This window comes from Prionailurus bengalensis, chromosome X (genome assembly GCF_016509475.1).
Source record: "Prionailurus bengalensis isolate Pbe53 chromosome X, Fcat_Pben_1.1_paternal_pri, whole genome shotgun sequence".
Classification (NCBI taxonomy): domain Eukaryota; kingdom Metazoa; phylum Chordata; class Mammalia; order Carnivora; family Felidae; genus Prionailurus; species Prionailurus bengalensis.
Window position 1 is genome coordinate 3351076 of NC_057361.1, and position 12990 is coordinate 3364065.

Genomic DNA, 12990 nt, shown 5'->3' on the forward strand with positions numbered 1-12990 from the left:
AATTCTCAGCAAACTAGAAACACAAGAGGCCTGACTCAGCGTTTATGAAGAGCCTCTAACAAAAATCTACAGCTATGTATAATAATGGCAAGTGACTGTTTTCCCCCAGTATTAGAAAAACAGGGCCAAGGTAGCTTTTCTTGCCTCTTCAGAGTTAAACTAGAATCCCAAATCAGGTTCATGCTGACAGCCCAGTGCCTGGAGCCTGCTTCAGATTCTGTGTCTCCCTCTCTCTCTGACCTTCCCCCATTCATGCTCAGTCTCAAAAATAAATGAACGTTAAAAATTTTTTAAAAAATAAAAAAGGAAATATTGTAGGATTTCATTAATGGGGCATTCTGGGAAAAGACAAAACTCTGGAAGAAAAAACACTAGTGAGTGCCCATGTCTGGGGCTGGAGGACTGGGTAATAGAAATATTTTGACTGTAGTACAAATACGAATATTAGGTTTCTTAAAGCTCTTCCTAAAGTCAGTAAGGTTTTACTGTACATATATTCTATTTTTTTAATGTTTATTTATTTTTGAGACAGAGAGACAAAGCATGAATGGCGGAGGGTCAGGGAGAGGGAGAAACAGAATCTGAAACAGACTCCAGGCTCTGAGCTGTCAGCACAGAGCCCGATGAAGGGCTCGAACTCACGGACCGCGAGATCATAACCTGAGCCAAAGCTGGCCGCTTAACCCACTGAGCCACCCAGGCACCCCCCCTTTTTTTTTTTTAAGAGAAAGAATAAAAGGAAGGGACAGAGGGAAAGATAAACTTAAAGTCCACTCTGTACATAGTCCAACACAGGGCTCAATCCCAGGACCTTGGGATCACGATCTGAGCCAAAATCAGGAGTTAGACAGTCAACCACTGAGCCACCCAGTCACCTCAATAAGTCTGCCTTCAAATCAAAAGGGCAAGAGAGCTATGTTTGCAATCATGCAGTCAAGATCTTTCTTATAGATGGGACAAAAATGGAGCTCTATGGTTTGTTATTTTGGAGTACCCTATTCATAGAGGCAAAAGAAGCTCTTTTTAAATTTTTAACATTATTGACAGAGAGAGAGCATGAGCATGGAAGGGGCAGATAGAGAGGGAGACACAGAATCTGAAGCAGGCTCTAGGCTCCAAGCTGTCAGCACAGAGCCCGATGCAGGGCTTGAACTCACAAGCTGTGAGATCATGACCTGAGCCAAAGTCGGACACTTAACTGACTGAGCCAACCAACCGAGCCATCCAAGTGTCCCTGAGGCAAAAGCTCTTTAATTTGACGTAATTTTTAAATTCAAAATGAAAATCTTATACTTTTAGGGTACTTAGGTGGCTCAGTTGGTTGAGCTCAACTCTAGGGTTCAGCTCAGGTCCTGATCTCACAGTCGGTGGGTTCCAGCCCCTTATTAGGCTCTGTGTGGACAGCATGGAGCCTGCTTGGAATTCTCTCTCTGCCCTATCCCCTCTGCTCATGGTCTTGTTCAAAACCAACACCAACAAAAACAGTATTATACTTGTATCGTCCTTTACATTGGATTCTGAAACAGTTCTGTGAGGTAGGTAGCAATTATCATTTTAGGATAGCATAGGACAATGAAGGCTTTTAAGAAGCAGAAGGCTCACAAATTCCCCTTGACCTTCCCCTAAGGGCCTGAAAGAATTTATATGTAAGACGCACTGCAGGAAAGGAGCAATCACTGTAGAGACCCACGTAGAATAGGAACCAGGTCTGAGAGACGAAGAACCCCAGCAAAGTCAGTTTCTGAAAATTCCTGTGTCCCATCCCTTCTAGATGGCCCAGCCAATGTTGACCAAACATTTGCCCCCTTTTGTCTTCCTCCACTTTGAGGTCCCAGACCATAACCACTTCTCAGCTCAGCATGGCCTTAAAGTTTCAGTTGCCCAACCGCCTGGGTGTCTCCTATTCTTTTTTTTTTTATATAAAATTTTTTTCAACGTTTATTTATTTTTGGGACAGAGAGAGACAGAGCATGAACAGGGGAGGGGCAGAGAGAGAGGGAGACACAGAATCGGAAACAGGCTCCAGGCTCTGAGCCATCAGCCCAGAGCCTGACGCGGGGCTCGAACTCACGGACCGCGAGATCGTGACCTGGCCGAAGTCGGATGCCCAACCGACTGCGCCACCCAGGCGCCCCTGGGTGTCTCCTATTCTTACACACATACACGATCATGTTTGATTTTCCCCTGTTCACCGTCTTGTGTCGATTCTTAGACCAAAGAAACCTCGCGGTATAGAAGAAATTTTTCCCCAACACTGGGGAAACACTGAAATCCAAAGGAAGCAATTAAACCCTGAGGAGACAAGAAGTTAAAGCTACAATCCATCTCCGGGTTTTCTTAACGTATGCGCAGTGTTCTTTCCAACACCCCACAGTTCATTAAGGATTTGAATCTCTGAAAAGGAAGCGTATCACACGTTCCTAGAACACAGCTGCATTTGCAGGCGGGCACCCACAGGTGATTGTGGTCGGTGATTGCCTGCCACTATTTTCTTGGAGGCAGCTAATGACAGTCAATACAAATTAGAGCAATTTCCTCAGGATGAGAAATTAACCTGCTAGAGTCTTGCCAAGAAGGAGGGGCTCGGGGGTGGGTATATGTTGTGAAGAACCCAAATCTTCAGGACATTAAAAATAGGTTGCAGTAATTGGAGAGCGAGAGCTGCGTCGGCTCCCTTTCCTGGTTACCCTGGCATAGGCTGGAGCTGTTTATTCAACTCATTACCCTAAATGCACTGAACTGCAATTATTTAGATATACAAGTTGTAGAAGCTGAATCACATGTGCACGGGTTGCTGTTTTCATGTTAAAAAGGCAAGCATCAAGCTATGTTTATTCAATTCGGTACAGTTCCCCTAAAGAGCTCTTGGAGAAAACAGCTTAGTGGGAACCCAATGAACAGAACTAGGACCCGAGGAGGTAGCGAGAGCAAAAAAACGCTGTCTAAATCAAGGATAGAGAAGTACAAAATAGGTACAGAACGTTGAAGCAGTAAGAATAGGGCCAAAAACCACCACCTCTTACATATCATAATGAGCTCTTTATGCAAGTTTCTCCATTGGGCTTGGATTTCTTGATGGACGATCCTTACTTTTTTTTCAATCCCAAGCCTGCTGCACAGATGCTCAGAGAAATTGGAAGAGATCAGGAATGAATAGAGAAGACAGAGCGCGGAAGAAAGAAGGCAATGTAGTAGGATGGACATTAGGCATCAGAGGGTTGGTTAGTGAAGGTGTCAGAGAGGGAGCATTTCAGTTGTGGCTTGTACTTCCAGCTGATTTGCTGTTGGAGCAGGGAGGGTTGCAGAATGCATCTTGCACAACCAGGCACGGATGAATACAAGTACGCTCCAGGACAACCCCTACAGCATTCAGACTGGGAGCCATTTGGGGATGGGCACATTTCAGGAAGAAAAATCAGGAGCCCGCTGCCCATGGCCCATTTTGGCATCCCTGTCGTGCCCATTTTCATTTGTGGAGAGGTCAATTAATATAAGTAGTCTACTCAACCTCTCTTCCCAGTGGTGGGAATCTTTCAGTGAAAGGCAGCATCTGGTCAATGCCAATACCTGCCTCTGGCACATGCTTTCTGAAGCTCCCGGATCGTAAGATTCAAATGCCTGGAAATTGGGTTGATGGTAACTGCCAGTGTCCTAGTCTCCTAGGAGAATCTGAAAGAGGAGCTTGTACCACACCGGTTGATAACGGACTCCCAGGTGGAAAGGTGATGGGGGAAGGATAGGGCAGGAAGACAGGGAAACAAAGATGTAGTCACCCCTGCAGACGATCTTTACTTGGAGCCCTAGGAGACTGGAGTCTTTCACAGCTCTTGTTCCCAACATGGACGGGTCCCCTAGACTCAATAAGCGATTGTTGGACACTACTAGGGTGTTCCACATTTCAATTCTGACACTATCTTCCCAGAGATAGTGTCCACGTCACAGGTCAAGAGCTCAGTCCCGCAAGACTGCACGCATCCCTCACTTCAGACACCAGTCCTATACCCCAGACTGTTCCCCGTGCTTCTGACCAGATGACTATAGATCGGAGGTTCCGACAACCTCTCTCCTAGGCTTAGTTAATTTGCTAGAGCAGCTCACAGAACTCATAGAAACACTTACCAAGGTTCACCAGCGTATTACGGGAGGGGATACGGGATATGAATCAAGAGGCATCTGTAGAGATTCATAGAACAAGGTCCAGAACAAATGAGCATCCGTCCTCGTGGGGCTCGGGATCCGGGTCAATGGAGGCATATGAAAGCACTCTGACTCCCAAGCGGCCAAAAGCGCTTGTCTTGGGTTTTTATAGAGGCTTCATTGCAAACTCATGATTGAGTCACTGGCCATTGGCTGACTCAATATCTAGACAAGGTGAGGGGGTGGGACGGAATGTTCTAACCCTCTAATCACCTGGGTGGTCCTCGTGGCAACCAGCCCCTGCCCTTGGAGGGGAGTGGTGTCTAAAAGTCACCTTCCTTAATAACAAGACACCCATTTCACTCTGAGGGCTCTGAAGTGTTTTCAGGAACCATGGAGGAAAACCAAATATATCTAAGCAATATGTTTTGGCCTTGTAATAAACAGATAAGTATTTGTTTTAAATCGTTATATCACTGTGCAGTTCAGTAGTTCTCAGACCAAACGAGCTTCAGAATCACCTGGAAGGCTTGTTAAAACGTGGCGACTGGCCCCAACTGCAGACTTTCTGATTGATGGGCTGTTGTTCGCCCAGCGTCTACACAGTGAAAACCATTATCGTCGAGTGTAATTACTTCATCGAATTAATCCCACCTGGAGGAAAACGGGCTGACCTTTTGCATCCTATACCTGTCAGCTGGTGGTTATAGGACATCCCTGGGTGGTGGGATGGCTTAACCTCCTCGATTATAGCAGCCAATTAAATCCCAAAACCAACTCTCCAGGATAGGAGTGATTTCTATGTGAGCCCTTAGCAGTGAGCGTATCGCTGCTGGGGCTGGGTATTATGATTATATTTAAATGGATTATTATGATACGGGGTAGAAAGTACAAATATTAGTATTTGTGCTTGAGAGTGACCTAAGGTGTTTGCTCATTTTTGTCATGAATTTGTGTCTGAGTTGCGTGAATTCCCAGTAGTTTTGAACATGGTTTGCAATTAGTGGACAGCTTGTTGTCAATACTTATTTATTGAACTGAATTGGGTATGGGAACAAGAGTTTCTCAACCATGGATCTTCTTCCGTGGGCTGTATGTTTCAAACCCTGTGGGAATGTCACATTGTGTTATTTACCACAGACCTGTGATATTTTGGACATCTGGTATGTTAGGTCAGTTTTATTGAGGCACAATTTGCCCATGGGGACTTTTGGGAGGCGAGTAAAATAGTTTCTTCTGTCTTGTGCCGGTGGTCATGCAATTATCTTTCATTTTTTGTTTGTGTTTTAAATAACATAGGATCTGACACAGTAAAATAACCTCTAAAGTTAAATCTGAATGACACCCCACAAAGCCAACAACATCAGCATGGTAACGGGCACAAAGGCGTCCTTGAACAGAGGATGCAATTGGTTCTGTTGCATTTCGACGATCGGGGCTGTGCTGCTGTGGTCAATCTGAGTGAGCCAGGAAACGTCTCTTCTACTCACAAAGTGCTGTGGCCGCTCCTTCCTCTTGGCAACAACGGCGTGAAGCAGGAGGTTATGACTCTGCATTCTTCACGTGAGGAAACAGGGTGTTCCGTAGAGGTGCAGAGTGGACAAGACCAGTAAGTGATAGGCTAGCAGGGCCGCTGACGCTGAATGAATGACCCTACAGATGAAGAAGGTTAAAGCAGCTGCCTTTTGGGATATTGCAAGCAAAAATGAGGAGTGATCTTTTAGGGCTCACATGCCCCTTCTTCTCTCCATCTCATGGGCAATGCCCGGCGGCTTGTGGAACTCGAGGACAGTGGGTTTTCACTTTAATCATGGAGTATTTGAGCACCATCACTAATGTTTTACTGGCATTCTCTGAGGTGCTTCCTTGGTGCACTGAGTTCTTGAGAATGATTTCTAGGATATCTCCAGGCTACCCTCATTTCTCTGAGAACGTATCTTTGGAAAATTAACATGTCAGCGCAGAACATATGATGTCAGTTACCCTATGGCATTTCATGATGGTAGGTTCGTTCCTACCACCTTTGGAGAGCCGGGTAGCCTGACTCCTGCTTGCGGGGCACAAGAGAGCTGTAAAGGCTAGCCTGCCCAGGCTAGCACATAAAACATGTGCTGTTTTATGAGATACGGGGATAGACGCACAAGGCAACACTAAGTTGAGAGTATCCCAGTGTGACAAGTATCTGTGTGGGTGCAACGTCTCAATAAACACTGATATTCCCAACCAAGCGGAAGGTCGTCCTTATCACAGTTAATTTACGAAAAAGACAAAATCTGAGCCCAGTGCTTGCCTACACATAACATCGTCCTACCTACATTTGCAAATGATGCCTCACCCGAAGGTCACCATTATCTTTGCCATTCATGCCACCTGTCGATTACTTTGGTTTAAATTGGAGAGGGGAGACCTACCTAGTGAGCAAAAATGTGAAAAGGTACACACCTGAAAAGGCAGGGAATCCAGATGCTAGTTCCACTATAGTTGATCTGTACGATGATGGATGAGTTATGTAACTTTTCATCAGTCTTGCTGTCTGGAAAAAGAAGCAAAATTATTAGACCAAGAGGGCCCCCTTGAGGACTAAAATAAGGGCATGGGTTTTGTGTCGTGAACAAAGCGTGTTTCAGGGTACGAGAACCCATAGGTCTCCTGAACGTGTCCTATGTTTGGGAGAATAGGGAGGGTTTAGGAACTTTCTCATTGCCGAAGACCAAAACACCATAGCCTACACATTCATTGCTCATTGCCAAGGTCCCGAATGTCTCCTTGTACAGCTTAAATGTGTGTGTGTGTGTGTACATGTGTGTGTGGGGGGGAGTGTGTGTGCACAGAATTGTCTTACTGAAAATATTATTTTGGTTGCACAGGGTGTTTTTATTTTAAGGAGAGTTTGGGACTCTGGATATTGGAATCGAGACAAAACTATGCATTTTTGTTTGAGATGTATTTTACATTTCAGGCAAATCAACTTGTATGTCTTTCTTTTTCTTTTTTTTTGTCACAACATCCATTCGTGTTCTGGCCACAACATCCATTTGTGTTTAAGCACAAGTGTCTGCTTATATAACCACTGAATTTTTCCCTGGGAAGAAGAAAATCTAAGGGGTTTATTACCAGCACATTGAGGTATGCCTTGTTTAGACCGAATTCAATGTTTGGATTGGATTAAAAAGTCCTTGCATTGAGTACCTGCTCAGAGGGAAGGGTTTGGGTAGATATCTCTGTGGGTTTTATAAAGACAGACATACAGAATGCCTTGTCTCTGGGACCTGACAGCCAGCAAGAAAAATCATTCTCATTTGCAAAGAAACCAACCTGGGGTGACTTCCTCTTTGTGATCTCTGTGGTCTTCTCCCTTCCGTTCAATTTCTCTGCTCCTTCCCTCCACCTCCAATGGCAATAAAACTCCCTACAAGACACCGCGTCTCCAACGTGCCAACGGCTACAAGGCAGCCGCACCCCTTAAATTCCTTGTCAAGTGTTTTGATATCAACAGAGGCAAGACTTTTCATTCTGCTCTCTCTCTCTCCACCGTGCCGCATGTCCATGCTGCCGATATGTACCCATGTGCGAGGACGAGCAGATTTCAGCGGGCCCTGTGGGGTGGGCCCCGAAAGCAGCCGATTAACCCTTGTGGCTCTGTGCTCATTGCTGCAGCCGTGTGTGCAGCACATTTGCATTAGCACCTCAGGGAAACCGCTGCGGCCGGGGAGGAAGGACTGGCCTTGCCTTCATTCCCAGCCAGTGTTTGCTGACCTGAGTCAACCTTCAGCCCTCTCGTGTCCCCGAAGGGCTGCCCGGTGTTCGTTCCACTACAGAGTTGTGACCGACACTGGAGAGGTCACCAGGGTGGCGGGGACAACGCAAGGGAGATGGCCTTTGGAAAAGCTGCCCTGGGCGGCGCGGTGATTGCAACCTAATGTTTCGGTCACTGGTGTTCCTCGTCAATGGCTCAAGCCCTCGTGTGACACTAGCGCTTCAAAGCGGGATAAGAGGAGGCTGGGAGTGTTCGCATCGCTTATGTAGGAAGGCTTTGATCTGGCTGAAGGTGCGGTCTCTTTGACTGCTGGCTCTGTCCACATGTTTGGCCGTGAGCCGTTGATGCAAACATCTGCAAAATACAGCACAGTGCTTGACAGCGTGGGTTCCGAAGATGCCTCGAGTTACGTACCTTCTGACATACGTACCTCGTTACCAAGTGCAGTAAGCATCTAGAAGACTGGGGATGGGAAAGAGGAGCCCCATCCCGGTTGGATGTGCTCAGGGGCCGTCCAAGGTAGACTTCTCTGAGAAAGCGACCTCAACGCTAACGTCTAAACAGGGCGGCTGGGGATCCCGAGGGTGCAGACAGAAAGGCAGGCAAGCCATGACTCTGCATGAGGTCCAGGCTGCTCCTCAGTGTAGGCGGTATTTTGAAGTTGCAGGAAGGGATTGGAGCCCTAAGAAGGCCCCGTGCAGAGTGCATTGAGGGTGGAGTGGTGAGCAGGGAAAGGACCGGCTGTCTCTTCTGCCCGGTTACCTGCTCCAGGAGACAGGAAAGCCCAGCCCGGCCAGGGAAGGCTCCAGAAGGAGAGGCCTGGTACGAACGCAGAGCAGGAGCACTTTGCCAACATCTTCATGGAGCATAGGAACGTGCATGTTTCCCTTGGGAACAGGACCAGACACTTGTCCGGGGTGGCTCTCCAGACGTGGAACCAAGGAATCTGCATCTTGAGGAACCTCCTGGAAGACTCTTCTTCATACTCCGTTTGACAGCTGCTGATTCAGTAAATAGGACCTCGGCATCAGGTTAACAGGAAAGGGAGAAGGAGGAGGAGGAGGAGGAGGAGGAGGAGGAGAAGAAGGAAAAAACAGGTTCTGTTTCTCTGGAGAACCCTGACCATACAATCTCCTACCATTATGTACTGTTTTGGGCTCTTGGGATTTTCCATCAGACCCTAATTTAGATGATGTTTCCTGTCCCTAGGTATGGATTTATGTCATGTTTCTTACTCACTTTGAAGAATCTGATAGGATGGATGTGCCATGATGGCCTTGACCATTTTCACAGTGACAGAGACTTGGTTAACGTTTATAGTGGTAACAAGCAACAACACTAAAATATGTATGCGGTTGTAATAAAAGCTGTTGCGGCAAAATCTATGTCTATATCCTGTATTCCAGCATCACCGAGAGAAATGTAATATGAGCCGTGTACGCCAGGTTCAAATTTTCAAGTAGCCGCATTTAAAAAAAAAAAAAGGAATGGCAGAGATTAACTTTTTAAATGTAATTTATTGAACCCGATGCATGAAATAGGATTTCAAAACTCAGTATAAAGCATCATGAAACGATTCTATAGTTTTTCTTCTGTAAAGAGCCTCTGAGATTTGGTGTGTCTTTTAGATTTAGAGCATATCTCTGCATGGACGGAACATATTTCAAGAGCTCACAGAAATGTGTGCCTACAGAATGCTTTTTCACATTATGCATGGGCTGTGTCTATACTACAGTCTACACACTTTTCACTGGGGAGAATCACTATTCCAGAGGATAGGTTCTTAAAAAATGGAAATCCAGAATCCCACAGCATGGACCCTTTTAATACCAATATAACCCGGCGGCTGTCAATCTCCAAAGGAATACTATCAGCATTCTATAAACTTAGAGCTTATGGTACTTCCTGGTAATTTAAACACTTCGTGAAGCTTTTGTAGGATATTGTCAAGGAATACCCTTGGGGAAGGACTACAGGTGAGTCTGAGGAATAAATATCCCCAGAGATAGGAACACAGAAGCAATCCAGAAGTTCATCTGAGACATGGGGCTCTTTGTTATGGCTGAAGGCACTAGCAGATGTTGCATTTGCTATGAATTTAGGCATTAAGAAATTGATCATTAAGATGTTATTAAAAATTTACTGAGAAAGAATATCCCCTGGTCACAGGGTGAGTAAATCCTAAATCCGCCCCACGCCCCTTCCTTGCCAAACTCCCCTCAGGTCTTGGGTGACCTTCAGTAGTTAAGATTATTGATATTAATATTGAAAGGTGACAAAGGACTTGCTTTGTTGAGTTTCTGATGCAAGCACAGTTGCCTTATACAAGATAAAGTTCCAGGAAACAGAAATCTTTTTTAAATTTGTTGATGTTTTTCAATTTTATTGAGGACTAAGGGACAAATATAATTGTATATATTTAAAGTGTAAAATAGGATGATTTGGTGCGGACGTTGTATAATGATCGCAAGACAAAGACAGTAAACATACCAACTCCTCACATACTTAACCTTTGTGTGTGTGTGTGCTGAGAACATTTACCATCTATCTTTAGCGACTTTCAGGAAAAAATTCTGAGGCTGTAATGCACATGGTGACAGGAGTTCATAATAAGGGATTATATACGTAACCATTAGATTTTGTAAGAAAAAAGTATCTCATAAAATACCCATAAATGTGTCCTCAATGTGAAAAGAATACTTTTATATCAGAAAAAAAAGGCCCCCTAAGGACTAGGATGTAAATATCAAATTAAGATATTTTTAGCAAATGACAGGCTTCTGGGTGGCTCAGTGGGTTAAGCGTCCGACTTTGCCTCAGGTCATGATCTCACAGTCTGTGAGTTCGAGCCTCGTGTCGAGCTCTGCGCTGACAGCTCAGAGCCTGGAGCCTGCTTTGGATTCTGTGTCTCCCTCTCTTTCTGCCTCTCCCCACCCACACTCTGTGTCTCAAAAATAAATAAACATTAAAACATTTTAAAAAATGTTTTTAGCAAATGAAATGACTGATCAGTGCACATGATTCCAGCATCGCAAAAGCATTCCGAACTTTCACACACCAGCGTTACCAAACTGAAGAGCTTGGTAAGAGAAATAACAAACATAATAGACTAGACTTTGCCGTGTCTTTTGTAGATAGTTCTAGAAGATTCTGGTGATTAAAAAAAAAAAAAGAAGAAAGATGGATTGCTCCTTTTTAAACTTAAACATGCAAAGCCACATCTCAACTCAATTAAATAAGCCTAGAGCAAGCTAAAGAAATGATATATGCAACTCATTCATTCATTCATTGTTTGAGAATATCTACACCAAACTAGTTACTTCAGATTGAACCAATGCCAAATTGGCAATAAATAAAGAGGGTTTGAGCTGATGTTTATTTACTTTTTTTTTTTTTAACAAACTGCTTGAAGAATTAATAACATGAGTTGAGAAGAATAGATTGTCCTGAGATAACACAAAGAACTAAAGAAATCTCAACTCCGTTACGAGCGCTGGCTGGTCTGTTAACGTTAAATCGTGTCTTTTGCTTTTATAAACTGATTCTCCTGCCTTGGAAGTAATCCCATAGCAAGGAAATTCTTTTTAATTCAGGTATCTTGTTAATTCATAATGCTTCCTCTTTCAAATCGTCCAGATAATTGATATTTGACCGTTTTAAATGTTGACATGAAAAAAAAAAATAAATGTTGACATGAACGACTTAAAACTTCAGGGGTCATAAGTGCTGTAGTGGTGGCCAAGGTGTGTGGATTGCAAACTTAGAGTTGCCTTTTCGGAGACTCTCCGACAAGGAATAGGTCATGTTAGAACTGCAAGGGAAATGTGCAAGTTTTTCCTCTCTCTTTTACACCTTTAGAGCACAGGCTGGTGTTTTTAATCACCAACATAAGTGTGAAGGATATATTTTAAGTAATTTGTCTGGCAGGCTTTAGGAAAATGAATTATTTAAAATAGACCATGGCCCCAATTTTGCTTTTGCACAGCTACACCATTTTCTCCTTTACAAGGACCGTGTGTCAACTGTTTCCAGGTGAGCTCTGTCATCATGCATTCTGGGAGAAGTCGTGCCCGGATCCCAATCTGAAGGTGTTAAGTGATGGACCAGAAATAAGACAATCTCAACTCGCTTGTGTCCTACATATGACAGAGCGATAACAGGAAGGCAGGTTGTTTCTAAAAACGGCACATGATTTTACTACACATACTTTCCCGCAATACTTTGCTCTCTGTTCTCGATAGTGAAATATGTGACTGATTAGGAAACAAGTAGGAAGACAGCATACGAATGTACTTAAAAACCTTAGAAATTTTTACCTCTTATACAGCAACGGACACGATCATTTCCTTTGGTCTTCTTTCCAGACATGGTAAAATGGGTTAAACTTCATGCTTTGAATTTTCTACCATATACTTGATCAGACTAGATTCCTGGCACCAATCTACAGAAAAAAATATATATATATTTAAGATACATATAGCATTGCACTCATGAAATACCTAGTTTATTCATTTGCATTGAGATATAATTAACCTATAAGATTGGATTCATTTTAGGCGTACATTCTAAATGATTTGACACTTGCATGCATTGCAAAAATGATTACCAGAATAAGCTTAGTTAATATCCATCACCACAGTTATAATTTTTCTCTTGTGATGCAAACTTACTCTCTTAGCAACTTTCATTTAAACATATTTTTTAATGCTTATTTATTTTTATTTTTTTTTTTAATTTTTTAATGTTTATTTTTGAGAGAGGGAGAGAGAGCAAGCATGAGCGGGGTCAGGGCAGAGAGAGAGGGAGACACAAAATCTGAGGCAGGCTCCAGGCTGTGAGCTGTCACCACGGAGCCTGACGCAGGGCTTGAACTTATGAGCCAAGAGATCATGACTTGAGCCAAAATTGAACGCTTAACCAACTGAGCCCCCAGGCACCTCTATGTTTGTTTATTCTTGAGAGAGAGAGACAGACAGACAGAGTGTGAGTGGGGGAGGAGCAGAGAGAGAGGGAGACACAAAATCTGAAGCAGGCTCCAGAGCCTGATGCGAGGCTCGAATCCATGAACCATGACATGAGCTGAGCTGAAGTCCAAC